The sequence below is a fragment of the Macrobrachium rosenbergii genome, chromosome 40 (assembly GCF_040412425.1).
Source record: "Macrobrachium rosenbergii isolate ZJJX-2024 chromosome 40, ASM4041242v1, whole genome shotgun sequence".
Classification (NCBI taxonomy): Eukaryota; Metazoa; Arthropoda; class Malacostraca; order Decapoda; family Palaemonidae; genus Macrobrachium; species Macrobrachium rosenbergii.
In genome coordinates, this window is record NC_089780.1 from 18,250,166 (window position 1) to 18,272,415 (window position 22,250).

At 33.6% G+C, this 22,250-nt stretch overlaps 1 long non-coding RNA gene and 1 other non-coding gene across 2 annotated transcripts in view; one reads left to right on the forward strand and one right to left on the reverse strand.

The window, feature by feature from the left end:
- LOC136826199 (uncharacterized) overlaps positions 1–22,250 on the forward strand; it is a 708,350-nt gene that overhangs the window by 531,074 nt on the left and 155,026 nt on the right. Inside the window, exon 8 of the long non-coding RNA XR_010849539.1 lies at positions 1,827–1,897. This is a non-coding gene — a long non-coding RNA (uncharacterized lncRNA). The remainder of the gene's footprint in view (positions 1–1,826; positions 1,898–22,250) is intronic.
- Positions 18,061–18,133, reverse strand: TRNAR-UCG (transfer RNA arginine (anticodon UCG)). The gene has a single exon. It is a non-coding gene; the product is annotated as a tRNA-Arg (tRNA).

Here is a 22,250-nt window from a genome sequence, read left to right on the forward strand (position 1 = left end):
AAATTATACTGATAGTCTGGAAGTATGCACGTGGCATTATTTTGGATTTTAATTGAAACCTCAAAAGTCAGTACAAGTGGAACCCTATATATAACTATTCACGATTACTTCATTTCCAATATTTTTGATTCTCCTCTCCTTGAACTTTACCTAGCATATAGATAAAGGCTACCGCATGTAAACTTTTGTTCTTCACGAGTCAATATATACCCTAAAAAAATACAATATTTTTTTCTGGCCTTCATTCAGACTTGACTATTAATTCCTTATGATGTACTTATATAGATATATATATATATATATATATATATATATATATATATATATATATGTATGTATGTGTATATATATATATATATATATATATATATATATATATATATATATATATATATATATATATATATATATATATATATATATATATGTATGTATATATATATATTCTCACGAACATGTAATACAATCGAATTACAGTCTCAGTGCTTCATTTATTATATAGCTCTGAGTCCTATTACATATACCTCTAATATCTCTTCTTGTTGTACAAATAATTTAGTCATTTATAGTAAAAAATATAGTCATTTTAAGGGAGCACTCGTGCTACCGTATTCTTTTGTTTCTGTGGACGCCTGGTGTACAATCATAAATTCAATTATCTGAGGACCTTTTTTTTAAAGTATTTTTTTTAAATGACTTGTTAGATGGAGTCACCCGTGTGCACACACATATATAAATTTATACGCACATATATATATATTCAGCTGTTTGTTTATACCCCCCAGGCTTCACGTTATCTCCAAATTAAAGAGAATTATCCCGTTTTTAAAGTAAAGAAACTAAACTGAAATCATCATCATAATTAATCGATTGTTGACGTGAAAAATGATTGGAACACGTCACCCTAGATTTAAGCCTATGCTGGAAACTAGGTTAGCTAATCCATATTAAAACAGCGAGCAATCGATATGTTTTTTTTTTTTTCGAGAATCAGTTTTATTCTCTCCATCTTTTTCCGTAGAGAATTTTTGCCATCCGATTCTATGAATATGCGGAACCCTGAACACTTGAGTTCATTGGGGTCACTTGTTACCGCGTTCCCTTAGGCGCCTATTGAATTCCATTGAATTGTCGATCATGTTTCTATTATAAGACTTTTTGTATACGAAAAGGTTATTAGTTTTTATGGCGTAAAAAAGAAAACTATGTCATATCTTCTGTTCAGTCAGTTATTCCGTCTTTGACCTGGTTTAGTTTTTATATTTATATTTTTTTTCCTTAATTTTTTTCGGTTCTTATTAAAAAGTATTATCAAATTGAGCGTTACTGAGTGAGGGTATGAGAATTGCTTATCCTTAATTAGAATATTTTTAAAAAATCGTAATTCTCAGATATGGACGGGTATATATTAACAAATTATTATTATTATTATTATTATTATTATTATTATTATTATTATTATTATTATTATTATTATTATTATTACTGCATCACTTTCAAAACTTTCGACCCCATGAAACTTAAGAACTAAGGGGCAATTTGCAGTTTTTCAAGCTGGCTGCCGAACCATTAATTTCCATTCAAGGCTCATTGCGAAAACAATTTATTCTGGTGATTTCTTACCTTCTCCTTAACGTGAAAGGGAGAGAGAGAGAGAGAGAAGGACTCCTCTCTGTCCATTATATGGATGACGTGGCCTCATCAGCTCTGGTAAACGTGCTGTTTTCCACATCATTAGAGATGTTAGCGATTCCCTGTCCTCATTATCGTCTTGTAGAGACAAATCATTTAACCTTTTTTTAGTGATTTTCCCTTTTTTTTTGCAGGGAGATAGGCAGAGATGGAGGAGAAAGAATGGGAGGACCTATTTCTAATCAAGACGTTCAGTTGGATGAAGGTAAGACTCCTCAAACTTGTTATTGAAATTTACGTTCATCAGGGATCGTGTTTACAAGGTCATTAGGGCTGAACTTTTGGCAGGCTCTTGTTTAAGAATGAGAAGGCAGTAGGTATTGATTACTTTTTAACGATGTTATACTTTTCTAAGCCCTGTGATCCCTGATCGTTTCAAGTAATTGATGCGAAATATTTATGTATATATATATATATATATATATATATATATATATATATATATATATATATATATATATATATATATATATATATATATATATATATATATATATATATATATATGTGTGTGTGTGTGTGTGTGTGTGTGTGTGTATGTGTGTGTGTGTGTGTGTGTGTTACAGGGAATATGTGAAGTGAACAACTCGCTTAGGAACATTTGATCCCCAAGGGCTAGTACTAAACAAGGCGAAACTGATTCATCTACACATTTTCGCCGTGTTTAGTACTAGCCCGTGTGAGGTTAAATGTATTTCGCCGTTTTTAGTACTAGCCCGTATGAGGTTAAATGTATTTCGTCGTGCTTAGTACTAACCCCTGGGTGATCAAGTGTCCCTACGTGCATTTGATCCCCGAGAGGTTAGTACTAAATACGGCGAAACACATTTGACACCCCAGGGGCTGGTACTAAACACGGCGAAATAGTGTAGATGAATCACTGTTTCGCCGTGTTTAGTACTAGCCCTCGGGGATCAAATGTTCCTAAACGAGTTGCTCACTTCACGTATTCCTGTAACATTATATATATATATATATATATATATATATATATATATATATATATATATATATATATATATATATATATATATGTGTGTGTGTGTGTGTGTGTGTGTGTGTGTGTGTGTGTGTGTGTGTGTGTGTGTGTAGGCATAGATCTGAAAGCAGTGATGAAAAACATCACTGTAATGCGAATATAATCTTTAAAAGTCTCCGTAAAAGATGTTGACGAGACATACCTAGAAGCTCTTAAGAATGACTAGAAGACATATTATTATGCTTCCATTTCCAATAAGATCTGGTGACTTTTAACGCGCCCTAGGAATCTGTCGATCGCCGACAAAATATGACATTCCTGGCTGTTGAAAATAACTGCGACACAGGAGACCTTCTTCAATTCCCGATCTCCGGCCCACTATTTTTAGCTTGTAACTATCAGTTCCAAGCTCTCTCTCTCTCTCTCTCTCTCTCTCTCTCTCTCTCTCGCTTTTTCATTAATGTTTCCGAAGACTCATAAGCCAGTGCCCGGGGCAAGAGGAAAAAGACTACAACCAGATGTCACTATATTGGTTTCTGATCCCGGCTTAGGGCAGGTAAACATCTCGGATCAGTCATATGAGTTCGCTGGAAATGGAAGTATTGGTGGTGATCTGAGGCCGTTGTGTAAAATGATGGTGTGTGAATTGACGTGAAATTCGTTCGCGAGATAAAACGTCACTTTCGTAGAATCTACGTCTTAATTTTCTGTGAATTCGAAACTAGCGTCATAAGATTGCGTACATGGAATGTTTAAATATGAGAAAATAAAATAAACTTTCTATGTAAAAGTAAACTGAAACGACTCTAAAAATTAAGGATACAAGTATATTTGTGCGTTTTGACATATTTTTCTTATCACTATTATATTTCGCGCTATGATTTTCTTAAGATTTGACGTAAATATGACTGAGATTTTTCATGCGTGACGTTCTTTATAATAGTTTTGTTTCTTTGTTGATGTACGCTCAGTACACATGTCAGCAAAAAAAAATAAAATATACATCTATGTTTATTAGTTTTCATATAATGGTACATCGAGTATGACGAATCATTTAGGTTACAAACGTAGTGCTATCGTGGTCCTTTTATTGGTAAAAGGAAAAAAAAAAGAAAATAAAAATCCCAAGACTTTCACTATTGGTTGTTTTGTCAAGCCCTTATATCCTTAGATGCATCGGAATTTATAGAATGTAATATCCGATACTACATTGCCTGTATTTTCCAAACAAGTATGTCATATACACGTATGCCTTACTCTTATGTAAAGTTTGACAGAAGTCATCTACACGTATGCCTTACTCTTGTGTAAAGTTTTACAGAAGTCATCTACATGTATGCCTTACTCTTATGTAAAGTTTGACAGAAGTCATCTACACGTATGCCTTACTCTTATGTAAAGTTTGACAGAAGTCATCCACACGTATGCCTTACTGTTATGTAAGTTTGACAGAAGTCATCTACACGTATGCCTTACTCTTATGTAAAGTTTGACAGAAGTCATCTACACGTATGCCTTACTCTTATGTAAAGTTTGACAGAAGTCATCTACACGTATGCCTTACTCTTATGTAAAGTTTGACAGAAGTCATCTACACGTATGCCTTACTGTTATGTAAAGTTTGACAGAAGTCATCTACACGTATGCCTTACTCTTATGTAAAGTTTGACAGAAGTCATCTACACGTATGCCTTACTCTTATGTAAAGTTTGACAGAAGTCATCTACACGTATGCCTTACTCTTATGTAAAGTTTGACAGAAGTCATCTACACGTATGCCTTACTCTTATGTAAAGTTTGACAGAAGTCATCTACACGTATGCCTTACTCTTGTGTAAAGTTTTACAGAAGTCATCTACACGTATGCCTTACTCTTATGTAAAGTTTGACAGAAGTCATCTACACGTATGCCTTACTCTTATGTAAAGTTTGACAGAAGTCATCTACACGTATGCCTTACTCTTATGTAAAGTTTGACAGAAGTCATCTACACGTATGCCTTACTCTTATGTAAGTTTGACAGAAGTCATCTACACGTATGCCTTACTCTTGTGTAAAGTTTTACAGAAGTCATCTACACGTATGCCTTACTCTTATGTAAAGTTTGACAGAAGTCATCTACACGTATGCCTTACTGTTATGTAAGTTTGACAGAAGTCATCTACACGTATGCCTTACTCTTATGTAAAGTTTGACAGAAGTCATCTACACGTATGCCTTACTCTTATGTAAAGTTTGACAGAAGTCATCCACACGTATGCCTTACTGTTATGTAAAGTTTGACAGAAGTCATCTACACGTATGCCTTACTCTTATGTAAGTTTGACAGAAGTCATCTCACGTATGCCTTACTCTTATGTAAGTTTGACAGAAGTCATCCACACGTATGCCTTACTGTTATGTAAAGTTTGACAGAAGTCATCTACACGTATGCCTTACTCCTATGTAAAGTTTGACAGAAGTCATCCACACGTATGCCTTACGGTTATGTAAAGTTTGACAGAAGTCATCTACACGTATGCCTTACTCTTATGTAAAGTTTGGCAGAAGTCATGTACACGTATGCCTTACTCTTATGTAAAGTTTGACAGAATTCATCTACACGTATGCATTAGATGACTTCTGTAAAACTTTACTTAAGAGTAGTATCACTCTTATGTAAAGTTTGACAGAAGTCATGTACACGTATGCCTTACTCTTATGTAAAGTTTGACAGAAGTCATCTACACGTATGCCATACTCTTACGTAAAGTTTTACAGAAGCAGAAGACTTTTCTCCAATTCATCTGATCCTTTAAATTTCCTTCCCTGATTCAAATTTTTTGCTTTTCATTCCGTGGCATTCGTAGAAGCGACACAACACTGATTTCGCAGCCAGACATAACTGGATAAAAAGGGATTAAAAGCACCTCAAATTCCAAAGCTTCGGAAAAGAATTGAAGGATTACAAAATCTCTCAGAAAATTCCTAGGAAAACACTGACGAGGCAAATCGCTTCGTTTGCTACAAATAGCAAACCGTCTAAAACGAGAGAGTCTGAACTTGGAGGTCGAGAAGTAAATGGGACATAGAGATGCAAGGGTTTTTTTCCAGTCTTTTTTTTTTTCTTTTTTAGATATATTATTTTTTTTTTAGTAAGGATTGAGTTAAAACCTAAAAATAGTCAGCGTGTGGTAGTATCTTCAGTTTTAAATTGAGACACTGTGGCTATACGAAGTTCTGTATTTCTAAATGTAATTCCTTTTTGGTAGTGTTATCTGCGATCTAGGAAGGAAAATTCTCTCTTTTCTTGTAATGAAGAAAGCGATTTGAACAAAAGAGTCGCCTTTAAGTAGAATTGATTTTATTCCTTTTAATATTTTTGTATACCATCAACAATGCGCGAGATATTCTTTTAATTTCCTTCATAAAGTCCAACGTATAACTTGAAGTCAGCTACAAGCTGAATTAAAAAAAAAAGTATATTGAACTCTGGCTTTCTTTAAAGTCTAGTGCGTGACTTGTGGAAATTAGGTTTTTAGAGCAGCTGTACATATTAGGCAGGTGGGTTTTCCTAACGTTTCTTTGCAAATTCGTTCAGCAGTGAAATGCTTGAAAAGTAATGATTCCGTTTTGAATGAGGTAAGGTCACTTCTAAATATTACAAGGCACTTTATTTTTTGTTGTAAGCATTAATATATCATGAAAAGTAATTATCTGTTCTTTATTAGACTAAAGATAAAATCAAGCGATAAAGCTATCTTGCACTTAATAAGGTGTGTTGCCAAATTACGTGTAAAAATGTTCGACAATATGGCTATGTATATTTTTGAAATGATTCATATTCTGATTCTCGTTTTGAGCTTGGCATCAGAATATACATAAAACAGTTTTCCAGCATCCTGTAAAATGAAATAAACTATTTTTTACACAGGTCAGGTTATTTTACCAACCGATAGAATGACATCATCTATACATTGCACCAAAAAAAAAAAACACACAAAAACGCTCTTGTATCTACAGTTTAGGACAAGTAAACATATTACCCTAAAAAAAATCGTATATCCTTTTGACAATTCTACCTGTATGTCGTGATATTTTCGCCCATTACCTTGAACTCTCCGTCTGCCTTTTATCTCAAGCTCCCAATTAGCATACCTGTAATCTCCCTGTACTAACAGAATCCCAGAGCTTGATGCTTTAAACTTTTTCCCTAATGTCATTTTGGCAATTTCCTTTAAACCCCTTTACTTCCATTGGTCTGGCAGGAAATTGAGTCAACAACCCTCCGAGATTTTCCCCTCTTTTGCGAGGGGAGTCTCTCTCTCTCTCTCTCTCTCTCTCTCTCTCTCTCTCTCTCTCTCTCTCTCTCTCTCTTCCTCTTTCCTTCTGTCTACCTGTGAGTCTTCCTCTTCATCTATCTCTCTTATCTTCCTGCCTGTCTGTCTAGCTATGAATCTCTCTCTCTCTCTCTCTCTCTCTCTAAGATCGGCACTGCTCTAGTTTCATAAGGTTTGCTGTAAGAAATATTCGTCCTGAGCTATTCCCCATAACATTCTCGCTACTCCGTTATTTCCATTTGAAAAATAACATTTCTTCCCAATTATTTCTTTCCTGTCAATTTTCTGCCTCATATCTCTGTCTTAACTGACCTGAAATGAAAGGAATTCACAGTTATGGCAACAGTAAATCTCGTCATTTTTGCGGTTCCCATAAAGGTAAGATTTTCCAAGCACAATTATCGTTAACACGAAGAGTTTCGTGATTTCGAAAACCGACTCGACTAGATTTCCCCTACGAATATTCTTCCCCATACCTGACCACTTTTCCCCATGCTCATTTTTCCTTAGAAGTCTCTGAATTATTCTGTGCTGTTATTTACTCTTACAAAATTGCTCAGTTTCTCGTGATATGCTGTGCTAATTAATCCATACCGCTCAGAAAAGCACCGAGAGAATTTTTTCGTATGAATTTGGCCCCTTCAAATTTATGCGTAAAATTTTGTTTTTTACAAGTATCCAGAGTCTCTCACTCTCTCTCTCTCTCTCTCTCTCTCTCTCTCTCTCTCTCTCTCTCTCTCTCTCTCTCTCTCTATGATTCAGTAATCCACGTTTGCCTAAAATTCCTACATTGTGTTGCTATTAATGTTAGATTATGTCAATAAAGACCCTTGCCATTACGGCATCCCTTATCGCAACAGCAGTGCAAAAGTTGTTTGGCCTCCCATTTTATCTTGAACAATGTTATTACTCTGAAGAATATAAACAAGTATAAAATACGCCGAAAGTTTTTTCGGCGCAGTCGAGTTTTCTGTACAGCCGCTACAGCTTATAATCAAGGCCACCGAAAATAGATATATCTTTTGGTGGTCTCGGTATAATACTGTATGAGCCGCGGCCCATGAAACTTTAACCACGGCCTGGTGGTGGCCTATCCTATATCGATGCCAGAAGCACGAATATGGCTCACTTTAATCGTTAATGAAATAAAACTACTGAGGCTAGAGGGCTACAGTTTGGTATGTTTGATGATTGGAGGGTGGATGATCAACATAACAATTTGCAGCCCTCTAGCCTCAGCAGTTTTTAAGATCTGAGGGCGCCCAGAAAAAGTGCAGACACACACACACACACACACACACGCACACGCAGAACCTACCTAAACTGCTATTTTCAGAAGGGGAAACAAATATTGCAATAGCTTGTGAAATTCTCCAAGGGTTTTAAAGCGCTCGCGAGAAAATTACTCTCGTTCTTGGCGGGGTTGCGGGGGCAGCGGGGAGGTAGGTTTTGGGACCTTCTACGCGTGGAGTGATCAAGCTCTCTCTCTCTCTCTCTCTCTCTCTCTCTCTCTCTCTCTCTCTCTCTCTCTCTCTCTCTCTCCTCGTATTGTTGCTTTTTCTTTGCAACGGCTCATCGGAAGGGGGAATGGATTTAAGGTTTTAAGTCTTCGTTTTGTGCTTGGCTTTAATTGTAGTGTAGTAAGGACTTGTTTAGCCCTTGCCTAAAAGACTTGATTAACGTTTAGTCCTAGGAATCTACGCAGATATTAGCACTCGTTTCACTTTCATCAACATAAAATGGATTTATGTAATACAAAAACAAATAAGAACTATAGACTGAGAGTTTTACATAGGAATCAACTCAGATACAGGAACTCATTTTTTATTGCAATTAAACGGATAAACAGAATCTTTACACAAGAAGAAAAAACTGTTGACGTAGATTTATTTATGGAAATCTACTCAGATACTAGAGCTCGTTTTATTTCCATTAAAATAAAGTGGATTCGTGTATCCTTACACAAAAAAACTCAACACAGACGTGGCGTTCATATACAGTAGTCTACTCAGATACTACTGCAGACATCGTTTCATTTGCCCGTGTACATTCGATTAAAGAGTATTGTTTACATTTTGAGTCCCAGGGAGGGCTTTCTTTCGTGGCCCTTCCCCATTTTTGGAAAATATAGATGAGATAAAAGAGAGAGGCTGTAAATCCTTTGTAAAAGGCCCAGTGACACCCTTCCTTTCACCGGTAGTTGGGTATATCCTAAATTGTGGTTCAGGGGAAGTAGGAAACTAAATTTAGAAATTTGAATTAGCCTTAAAAAAAATAGGAATAAAATGTATCGTTGCAGAAAAATAAAAAAAACAAGTGATGATTAGGTTTGCCAATGCTGATAGAAAAAAATGTTTGTATGTATGTATGTATGTATGTAAGTATATATGTGTATATATATATATATATATATATATATATATATATATATATATATATATATATATATATAAAGACAAAATCCACGAAGGAGAAACAGTGGAGTGCTGCACGCCATTGCTTCTCTTTCCTTCGTGGATTTTGTCATTATATATATATATATATATATATATATATATATATATATATATATATATATATATATATAGTCTTTATTTATATACTCATCACGTTCCATATTTTCGTGATTCAGTTATACATAAATATATATATATATATATATATATATATATATATATAATGTGTGTGTGTTTGTATGTATGTATAGATGTATATATCTGTGTGTATGTTGTAAAACAATAGAATACCTACACTAACACACATAGTTTTATATATAGGAATATACACCCGAGGTCACCACTTTGATAAAAAATGACAAACATTTCAAATCGAGGCAAAAATGGAATACAACTGTGACAGATTCCAGCATCTGACGTAAAGCAATCATTTCCAGTCTACGCACACCTGAAAAAGATACGATCTTCAAGAAGGTAAATTGAGCTCTTTGAAGGTGACTTCGGGATATAAGATCATTTGAAGCGCATCTGCTTTTCCAAGAGACACGACTCAGGGTTGGTAAAACACTCTTCTGGATATTGGCAGAGGAATCTGTAAGGTGGAATGGGAACATAGAGAACAGAACTTGGCTTTGATAAAGTACGTTATAAAAATCACTGTAATTCCTGTGATTCTGGAATTTTGCTATTTTTACCTCGTTCTCCAAAACATTTTGTTTTATGTATGCTCTGAATCAATCTTTCTTGGTGTGTTTTCATTCTTCGCTCTGACTGATTTTCACATTTGTTCAATTTCATTAAGGTCTCTCTGAGATGTCTGGCTTTCCAAATTTCCAGTTATTGAACCTTTAGCATTCTTTTACTTTTTTTAGCCTTATAAAACTCTTTGATCCCCCCTTTCTACTTTTATATTCATTCTTTCTTATTTTCTTATTCAATGATCTTTAGCCAGGTACATATAGAGTAGTTACAGGATATATGTTTAGGGTAAAATTTCATTCCTGAGGGAAGTTTGTATATTTGAAACAATAATTCTCGTTTTTGACGAAATCTGTCTTCCATTTGTAGGATTTGAGTTTTGGTACACAGTGTCTCTACTTAGCGTAGATGTCCGTCACACAGCGTAGATGTCCGTCATACATCATTGGTTTCAGAAAAATCATTAAGACAGCAATCGAAGTTACCATGAACATTTTAAACCGTGTTCTGTTCCCTGTAACCTGAATGCTAGATAAATTTTGTGAGTAGAAAATCATAAACAGATATGCACAGTACTTCATGCATTTAGAAAGGATTCATTTTTCGTATTCTGACTGGACCTTAGCCAAGAGTTCAAAGATTATAACCTCATTATTTAGAAGGAATGTCCCAGCCACACAAAGTAACTCACTGAATAAGAGAAAAAAATGTAGAAATCGTGAGATGTATGTAACAATTAGCGACGGATAAAACAAAACTTCATGCGTAATTAAATATCTGCTACTATGGTAAGATCAGTAATCGATAAAAAGTATAATACGTCCACGTGCAGACTCTCTCTCTCTCTCTCTCTCTCTCTCTCTCTCTCTCTCTCTCTCTCTCTCTCTCTCTCTCTCTCATAGAAGTAATTCAGCATTTATAAGAACACGAATTAGATTAAAGCAACATTCATTACACCTCAGAAAAACAGGATCAGTTATGCTTCGCAGAGAAACAACATAGAAAAATGAAAATTACCATTTTCAGTCTTCTCTTTTGCAATATTCAAAAGCGTACCAATATTCGATATCCGATAAAGAGTTGATTTATTATGCCGTTATATGTAAATTTCACATCGAATTATTAACGCCCAAATGAACTCCATTGCTTGACACGAGGAATTATATTGTGTAACCCCGTCCTCATCTGAATAATATTTGAATATATATATATATATATATATATATATATATATATATATATATATATATATATATATATATATAATCAGAAAGCTACAAACGTCCTTTAATATCCAATTCACTCTACCTCGGAAATAATATATTTTCATATATGTTACCGAAGGGGAATTTTTAAGTTGATAATAAGTCCACCGTCCCGTGGGATCGAACCAGCGACGGACGAGGAATCAGGACTACAGTGACGCACTAACGAAATCGGCCACATTTCGTTAGTGCGTCACTGTAGTCCTGATTCCTCGTCCGTCGCTGGTTCGATCCCACGGGACGGTGGACTTATTATCAACTTAAAAATTCCCCTTCGGTAACATATATGAAAATATATTATTTCCGAGGTAAGTGAATTGATATTAAAGACGTTTGTAGTTTTCTGATTGTATATGAATCACGGTGATGTGATAAATAGGCATATATATATATATATATATATATATATATATATATATATATATATATATATATATATATATATATAACTCTGTATATATATTCCAACACGGATTTAGCATTTGCAGATTACCGGTTAAGTGGTGTGAGCCGAATTAATGTGACTTTGAGAGAATAATCAACACACTTGGGAATAATTAACGCTTTCATTCGTTTCCTTTTTTTTTATCAGCTGTCATTTGCTATTTAATATTTTTCTCCTTCTTCTCCTATATATCTGTATCTTCCCTTTACACACATTTTTTCACTTGATTTTTTCGTGTTTGGTTAATTGAAATCCTGGTGAATTAACCAATTTCCCCATTGTTTAGGTGTCGTGTTAAATATAATGTTAATTTTCTTCCATCTCCAGTTTTGCATTCAACTTTCCTCACATGTCATGTCTTTGCTACAGTTTCATCAATTATCATTAAGTATTTTGAACATTCTTTTTTAAATCATATTCCTTCCTAATCATTCTCGCACTCCTATGCACCAATTCTCACATTTTCTTTGTTGTAGTATATTAAAATTTTATTTCCTTCAGATGCACCCGGTTGAACAACACCATTCAGTTCAAAATCTAGTTCAGTTAGAACCACCTTACAAACCCCAGATCAAAGTTGCTGGGTTTGTAATCCTACATAACGTAGAAATAAATTTTAAACACAATTACAAAACAATTACAAGCAAAATCAAGACAAATAATCCTTACAGATAAAAGCAAAGTCAAAGACAAATAATTCAAACATATGTCAGCCAAAGCGAAAAATGTGTGTACACTTGTATCTAATTGCAATAGCAATTAATTCTTTTCTCTTTGATTATTCGCCTCTCTCTCTCTCTCTCTCTCTCTCTCTCTCTCTCTCTCTCTCTCTCTCTCTCTCTCTCTCTCTCTCTCTCTCGTTATGTGTCCGCAATAAAATGCATCCATTTTAAGCCTAATATATTAGCAACTGATACCCAAGTTTCATATTTTGTTCTGCGGAAAAGAACAATTGCAGTCATTTCAGGATAATACATTTTTAAAGACAGCAATATATACTATTATCCTTAAGAGAATGAATTGGCAGCGCAACGTATTTGCGTCCATTTTGTTGCACTCATTCAAGTGAAGCTTAGTATTTGTTGTTGGAAAAAGACTGAATGATGTAGTTCGATGATAAATACCACTTTTTTTCTGGTACTTTTATGCGAATGGAAATACTTGTTATCTGTTACAGATTGATGCATACAGTTTGATATTTACAGTGGCTTTGGTTCTTTTGCTAACTGGTATTAATAGAATGTAATTAATTTTGACTGATTTAATCATTAGATTTATTGACTCCTTAGGTTTAACATATGGGAAGATTAGCATCAAATAATCCGTGTGAGAGAGAGAGAGAGAGAGAGAGAGAGAGAGAGAGAGAGAGAGAGAGAGAGAGAGAGAGAGAGAGATTAGCATTGCTCACAAAATATATTCCCCCTTTACACAGAAATATAAGTAAAACGGGAAATATGATCATTTAAAAAACTCAAAAATTTGAAACATCATTGCATCATAACATTGTCTTGAATAGATCAGTTTTAACCGTCATTCAGCTGAATTTTATCTGTCCTTTTCTCGTCAATTTATTAATAAATCTCTAATGAAGAATGTGAAATTTTTCCCGCTTTCCAATATCTCGCGATATTAGTTTTGCGTACTCACAAAACGTTTGATTGATTTATCAAGATGACTCATTGATTAATTGAAAAAGAGTAACTGACACCTGGTGGAAGTTATTCCTGGAGGGAAAGTTATATTTTTTTAGTGGGGATATATATAAATATATATATATATATATATATATATATATATATATATATATATATATATATATATATATATATATATATATATATATATATATATATATATACAGTATATGTAGAGAGAGAGAGAGAAATTTCTGACTCCCGTTGGGACCAGAACCCCAGTCTTTCAAATGGGAGGCCAGGGCGTAACCAATTCACCGATGTGAGTCAGAAATGTATTTGTTTGAAACACGTGCTCATGTGTTCGTTATTCCCATCTATATTCCCATATATATATATATATATATATATATATATATATATATATATATCTATATATATATATATATATATATATATATATATCAAATATAAGGAGTCTATAAAAATGCCAAAATGTGGAAAGTAAAGGCTATATTTCAGAGACCTAACTGTCTCTCTCATCAGGCAAATAGTGACTGAGAAAAAAGTTACAGAAAAGCGGTATTTATACCAGAAGGTCCATAGGTCAGCCGTTACGTCACTCCAGTTGACAATTTCTCTTTAATCTTCTTAATCGCTGGTTGGAGGAAGATTTAATCTGTAATATCTGAATCCCAGGCGCCTCTTGAAAGATTCATTGAATTTCTTTTTTTAATCAAGGCTGATTCCACCAGTTTGGTCTCTGAAATGTAGCCTTTACTTTCCACATTTTGGCGTTTTTATGGGCTCATATTTGATGGAATTCTGTTTTAACAAAATATTTCACAGACATATATATATATATATATATATATATATATATATATATATATATATATATATATATATATATGTGTGTGTGTGTGTGTGTGTGTGTGTGAGTATATATGTATATGTATACACACATATATATATATATATATTTATATATAGTAATATACATATTTATGTATATATTAAAGTTTAGCTCATGAAATATTCTCAAACAGTATCCACCCAATTTCCCCAAATACCATCCATCCATGTTGCACATCCCTCTTCTCTTTTTCTCCCCTGCCCCACACATACCCTCCTCAGACGGACGTTATGTCACCTCACTCTCGCGAAATGTTCGGCAGATTTGTCTCCGATAGCAACTCTCTTCCTTCCATTCGGGTGTCGTGTTCGCCGTTCTGGCTTGAGGGTGGAAGCTTGTTTTGCCTCTTTCGAAGGAAGTGGGGCATTTTCTTTGACCAGTTTTTTGTAACAAGTCTTAAGGATAGGGTATGTCAGACAGTCGGAATGCATAGGTTCGAATTGGTGAAATATCGGTTAAATAAGAAAAAATTTTTACAAGCTTGAGGTGATGAAAATACTTCATTTTACTATGACAGAGAGTTATGGGATATGCTTTTAAATTATAGTAGACAATAGAATAGAACAAAAATAAAGGAAAAAGTCGAAAAAAACTAGAAAAATATAGGCTGCATATTTTCCCGTTCACTTGTATGAAAAAAATCCAGTTCCAATTCATCAGTAGCAGAAAATTACTTAGCAGCTTCTATTAGTTTTTTTTTCCTAAGCCATCATGTTTACACTTTTAGGGCGCTTGTTCCCACAGCCCTTCAGGAGGTACTAGGGTCTACGTCCAGACGCTAGGACACAACCCCCAAGGCTGTTATTTTCGAAGGCGGAACCAGTAATGGATTGGCCTGTGCAATTTTCAGAAGGTTTTTGCACCAGAGGCAAAAGTGCTTTTAGTTTGGGGAAGGGTTTTCGGGGCGAGGGTAGGTCCCTCTCCTTTTTCTTGTCGGAGAAACAATCTTTATTGTTTTTCTTACAAACTTGACTGGCGAAACTATTCAAGGCCCTGGGAACACAGGAAGAAAAAACAATTCGCCGATATGGTTAAATGAAAAGTGTAACAAAGTATCATACGTTTACCAGTCTACAGATAATAATTCAGTGATTGAACTTTCATCAAATTTTCAAAGGAATAGATCCAGGAAATCTCGTTACTATTTGTATGTGTGTGTGATATTCATAGGCTTTGACTGGACCTGCAATCATCTAGAATTCCTCGGAAGTATTGTCAAGAAAAGTTGAGTTGTATTCTTCATGTAATCCTGTAAATCATGAGTCCGATCAACTACAATGAAAATATAAATCGGTAACAAAAATTTATATAATAGAAAATTAGTAAAAGATCTGAAAAAACCTTAATTTAGATAAGTATTATGGGGAAAATACTAATATTAAAATAAAAGAATAACAAAAATCCCTGACAATTTTGTGAACAGACCTGAAGACCTTCCTTCATAAAAGTAAAGAAGAATATAGGGCTAACAACTAATACACACACACACAACCACACGTGCACACACAAACACACACACACACAAACACACACACACACTTAAAATAGCAAGAGAAACACTGAAAAAGAAAATCAAGGCATTCTATTTACAGCCATGAACGATTCACTCCTTGCTTCATTTTCCACTTTACCCAATTGGCCAAAACTTTTTAAGCCCACGCCAACAATCTTTTCCACTTCCTACGTTCTTCAAAGAGTTAGAAAGTTTAAGACGCCCGAGTTTCCTAACGACCAGTGCGTATCCTATTCCTCACTCCGGGGTTCTGAATGGTTAATGCTGCAGGTTTTTTTTATTTATTTTTTGTGGTTCTGAATTTCATTCATGAACTCAGGTGCGATGGGAGAGGTGATACAACTATAGTAATTAAGAGAATGATGACGAAATATTGGGATTTTGCTCAGCTAACGGAATACAGTCTTTATTCTAACAATAAACTTGTAATGCTGCGTTTACTGCAGTTATTGTACTAAAAATTACTGCATCAGTCACACAAATCTGTTTGAGCAGAATAAAACAGTGCAGTAAAATTGCAGTTTCACCCTCACTATAGTATATGTTTGACAAAAGTGCGAATATAGTTTAATTGATATATACTTATCCAGTTTCCGGCATCATGTGAAGTAGGTTAGGACTTACTTTGAAAGTTTAGGTTAGTAATTACTAGTAGATTTCGCATTACGAAACATAAATAAGTTTCATTCACATGAAATTGAATGCATAGTTGTGAATTTCATGTGAAGAGAGAGATATAATTAAGATTCATTTACACATAATTCGATGTATGTAAAGAAAATTAAAATGACGTGGCCTCTCAATTGTAGTTTTGAAAACCTAATAAGCCCAGAGGTATCCTAATTGGAAGAAAGATTCAGTTACAGGCAGAGCGAGAATGATACGTAAAAAATACATTTTATAACATCAGTGGGAAGAATTACTGTTTAACCGAATTCACAATAGAAAAAATAAGATAATAATGATAATTTCTTAAGATCGACCTTGAACCTATGATGCCTTTAAACAACTTTCTTTTTGTGGAAAAAGATATAAGTTGGCCCATTGCTCTCAGAATCTCAAAAAAAAAAAAAAAAAAATCGTTGGTAGAGCGAGAAAAAATAAAGGACAACTCTAGTCCTTGGGTGGTTGGGTGGGCGGGGTGGGTGGAGTCCACGACCGCCCACCACCCTCAAAAACCTGGGAAAACGTTTACGGAAAGATTAAAGCAGATATTATCGATTAAAAAGATTAGAAAAGAGAATCCAAAGGAACGTCTGATTCAGATGATTAAAAAATCAGGTTCAAAATGTAACATTGACTCTGAATTTCTCTTCATCTTTTATTTTCACTCGTTTTGTTTTTCTATCTATAAATCAGTCTCCTACCGGAAGGATTTTCTCCATTTGTTTAACTTAGAAGCTAAAAACGAAGCAAAATTCTTATAAACAATGGCTTCAAAAGGTGGCTGTCGGAAGTTTTTCTTTTTACAAGGCGTATATATAGTTTTCTGTAAAAAAGATTGAGATGGCTTTGTCCGTCCGTCCGCACTTTTTTCTGTCTGCCCTCAGATCTTAAAAACTACTGAGGCTGGAGGGCTGCAAATTGGTATATTGATCATCCACTCTCCAATCAAGAAACATACCAAATTCCAGCCATCTAGCCTCAGTAATTTTTATTTTATTTAAGGTTAAATTTAGCCATGATCGTGCGTCTGGCAACGCTTTAGGACGGGCCACCACCGGGCAGTGGCTGAAAGTTTCGTGGGCCGCGACTCATACATCATTATAAACTGTATAGAAAACTCGATTGCGCCGAAGAAACTTCATCGTATTTTTTACTTTTTATTTTTGTTTACCTCTCTCTCTCTCTCTCTCTCTCTCTCTCTCTCTCTCTCTCTCTCTCTCTCTCTCTCTCTCTTTTCAGTCGTTGTGACCTTTGCTAACCTTCTTTACTTCTTTTTTGTTTGCTTGTTTGTTAAAGGTCAGGGGTACCCACCGGTAACTAATATCTTAAGGCTTCAAGTTATTTCCTTCCTTGACTTAAATGACAAGAAAATCCCGAAGTCATGAAAACTTACTTCAAAATATCGAGGGGTCGAGAAGCAGTGACATTACTTATTGCCAGTCATCCATTTATGAATTACAAAATATTTATTCACCTCGACCGTGGCAGGACTCGAACCTGCAATCTTCGGATCCGAAGTCCGACGCCTTATCCGTTAGGCCACACGGTCTTATATTTCCTCACGGTCACCTGACTTTAGATGATGTAAAATTAAAATGTCCTCAGTGGTAATACAAGAGTATAAGAAATAGCTTCCATAGTCTTTTTGGCATTATTTTATGTCCTTTTGATTACCCCCTAACTTTTCATGATATGAAATTATAGTTTAAAAGGTGATGCAAGAATATAAGAAAGAGATTCCATGTTCTTTTTGGTATTGTTTTACTTAAAACAATTATTTGATATTGTAGATTTTATGTTGTGATCTTGAGTCTACCTTAACAAGATTACTTTGCATAATACAAAATTAAAGTCCCCTCGCTGGTAAAACAAGAATGTAAGTAAGAAAGAGATTCCATATTCATTCTACTTCTTGGTGTTATTTTACTTCAAACCACTATTTGGTATTGGAGTTTTCATGCTTTGATCTTAATCTCCTTAGCATAATTACTATGAAACTCATGCTCAAATCTATCGCAAATTTACCGTTACTGAAATACTTACATTCTTTTGCGTATGTTTGACAGTTCATTTCAATGGGGCTGTGATTGAACACGGCTCTCATTAGAGGTGGGGTAGTATTAAAATGTTTCCTTACAGCGAATAAAAGAACGTCAGAAACGTCCAAAACACGCATTAAAATACATCAAAGTTATTATTATTATTATTATTATTATTATTATTATTATTATTATTATTATTATCAGAAACGTCCAAAACACGCATTACAACACATCAAAGTTATTATTATTATTATTATTATTATTATTATTATTATTATTATTATTATTATTATTATTATTATTCAGAAGATAAACCCTATTCATATGGAACAAGCCCACTTGGGCCATTGACTTGAAATCCAAGCCTCCAAAGAATGTGGTGTTCATTAGAAAGAAGTAACAGAAGGTAATGGGAAAATTCAAAATGTAATAACCCCAGGATCCACAATTTACAACCCCAAGAAACCTCAGGGTTATAGAATACAGATACCCATACACACTCCCTTCTGTGTCCTTGACACGGATAGAAACAACTTTTAGGGTCGTATAACAACATAACAGCCGTAATCAGAGGACAGGAACTTGTTTATAAATCTCAAAACGACAAGAGAAAACCGTGGCGGCAGAATATCGATGAGTTGGTTACTAGTGTCTTTAAAAGAGGATAGAGCAGAGAAGAGAATGGGCAAAAGAAAAATTCAGGATAATAAGTAGGAAATTATTATTATTATTATTATTATTATTATTATTATTATTATTATTATTATTATTATTATTATTATTATAGAAGAGAATGGGGCAAAAGCAAAATTCAGGATAATGAGTAGGAAATTATTATTATTATTATTATTATTATTATTATTATTATTATTATTATTATTTTTATTATTATTATTATAGAAGAGAATGGGACAAAAGCAAAATTCAGGACAATGAGTAGGAAAATTATTATTATTATTATTATTATTATTATTATTATTATTATTATTATTATTATTATTATTATTATTATTATAGAAGAGAATGGGCAAAAGCAAAATTCAGGATAATGAGTAGGATATTATTATTATTATTATTATTATTATTATTATTATTATTATTATTATTATTATTATTATTATTATATTATAGAAGAGAATGGGGCAGAAGAAAAATTCAGGGTAATAATAATAATAATAATAATAGTAATAATAATAATAATAATAATAATTATTATTATTATTATTGTTATTATTATTATTATTATTATTATTATTATTATTATTATTATTATTATTATTATTATTATTATATGGCCGGTTTTCTCGAATGCTGGCACTCGTTTACTTATTTATGGTCATTCAGATACATTAGTTTTTATACGTTAATTTACTATAAATAAACTATTATAAAACAGGATAGAATTAAAAAAACATCAGGAAGTAACTGCAACTTTTCTACAAACAATGAACCGTTTTGAACGCAGTCATCATATATAATTCTTATTTGAATTTAATTGTATTCAATTATTAAGCTGTGAAATATACTGACTGTGGTGGGAGAATGGAACGTAACAAAGAAAATGTGAATGGTAACTTCAGTCTTCTGAAAGAGTGTTTATTGATTAGGGGTGTTAGAGGACATTAGGAAACAGCTCTGTCCATTACTTCGGTCTCAGATGTTTCGCAAATGTAGGTCAACAAACGATTAATTCATCCATATGTTTCGAAAGGGGAAAAGCTTGTCAAAGCATTTGATTTATTTGCTTTAGCGAGAAAGACATTCCATTGGAAAAACATTTCCAGTGCCTTGTGAATGCTTCTGGAAAAAATGTAATCATATAAATTTTAAGTCCTGTCTTGAATGCAGATGACTTGATTAATTAATTATAGGACTATAGAGTTAGTTCATTTAGAATTCTGATTCAGTTTAACTTCACACTTAAATGCTTTTCATAACTTTATAGGTTGGATCATATTCTGATTCACTTAACATCCTAAAGCCTTTCATTAACTTTATGAGCAACAAAGCTACAGAGTTTAATCCGGTTATGCATAATTATAATAATTTTACGCTATTCATTCCGAAACAAAGACTTTCATTATTCTAATAAGCAACAAAACTACAGAATGTTATTCATGAATGCAGAATCATAACCATATTACGCTAATCGCTCCGAAAGAGAACTTTTCTCAGCAGTAAAAAAGTAAACGAGTAAATAATAGTGATAATGACATAAATAATAGTGACAATGACATTACAGAGTACTAACCCACAGCCTGGTAAGCAACGCTAGAAGCAAAACGCTCTCTCCCGATGCCTTTTAATTAAAAGGAATGTCGGAAGTTCCGTGACATATCGTTCGTGTTATGAGAAAGGCGAGTGACGCATTGTGGCTCCATCTGTGAGAATTATCGGCTACAAGAAAGGCCAACTTCGCTAGTTGTTTTGTGGTTGGCAATCTTGTGTTATATGGTGGAAACGAAGTTATACGCCCCTGTGATGTTACAGAAAAAGAGCTGGTCATTTGTTTGCTTTTTGCTTTACCTTTAATTATTTCATTCTTTTTTTTTTAGTCTTATTCCTTCCTTCTTTAGCAAGAAAATACATTTATACAAATGTTATGCATTTTTATGTGCACAATTTAGAGCTTTTTTTTTTTTTTTTTTTTTACCAAAATTATCCATTTTTCTTACAGGAAATCATATCGACTCCATTTGAAAACAAGTCAATAATATTCCAGTTGCATGCATGAAATTTTAAAATTTTCAAATCGTTGTCATTAATGTTCGATTTCGTAAAAAATAATCAAATAAATTACGTTTTCATCGAAAAAAATAGTTTTCAGATTACTTATTAACTACTGATGTAATCAAAATGTGAACATCACAATATACAAAATATTTTAAGTATGATCAACCCCTCAGGAAACCTTCTTAGTTTTTATCAAAAATAATTATTGATGAAAAGAAATGCAAAAATCTGTGAGTTTCATCCTTACCAACAGCTCTGGAAATTTTCGCGAATATTGAGGTTTAATGAAAAGGCTGGAATCATCTGGTCTTCACTGTGCCTCAGTTAGAAATAACGATTGAATGCAAGACAATTTGCATATAAAAAATTTATTATATTCATGCAGTTAACTAATGGGTAACCTTTTGTATAATCATGAGTAACTAACGTGAAATGAATCACTGAAAATTGCGGACTTGTTAATAAAGATGAATAGACAGCTAAAATGATATATAAATAAAAGTTGAGGTTGATAACACCACCGTAAAAATACTTCCTGTATTAATGAAATGCATGTCAATTGTTGTTTGTAATTTCTGGCAACAGTTGTTTACACCTCATGTGAAATAGACGAGAAAGCTTCAAATGCCTTTCTCTCATATTCTTCAGTAATTCTTCCAGAGAACTTCTAAATTCCTAGCTGAATATTTCACTTGAGCACTCACAGAAATTGCAAAAGGACTGTTTATTATTCCACAAAGGCCTTTGCAAGCTTAATCGGGAACGTTTAATAATTGAAAAGTGCGTCATGGAGCACTTGAAGTATAAAAGTATAGATATTTTAGAAAGAAAAATAGAAGTCTCTTATGAGAAGTTTTTAATTTTTCTCAAAGGAAAGTAAAAAAAAATGAG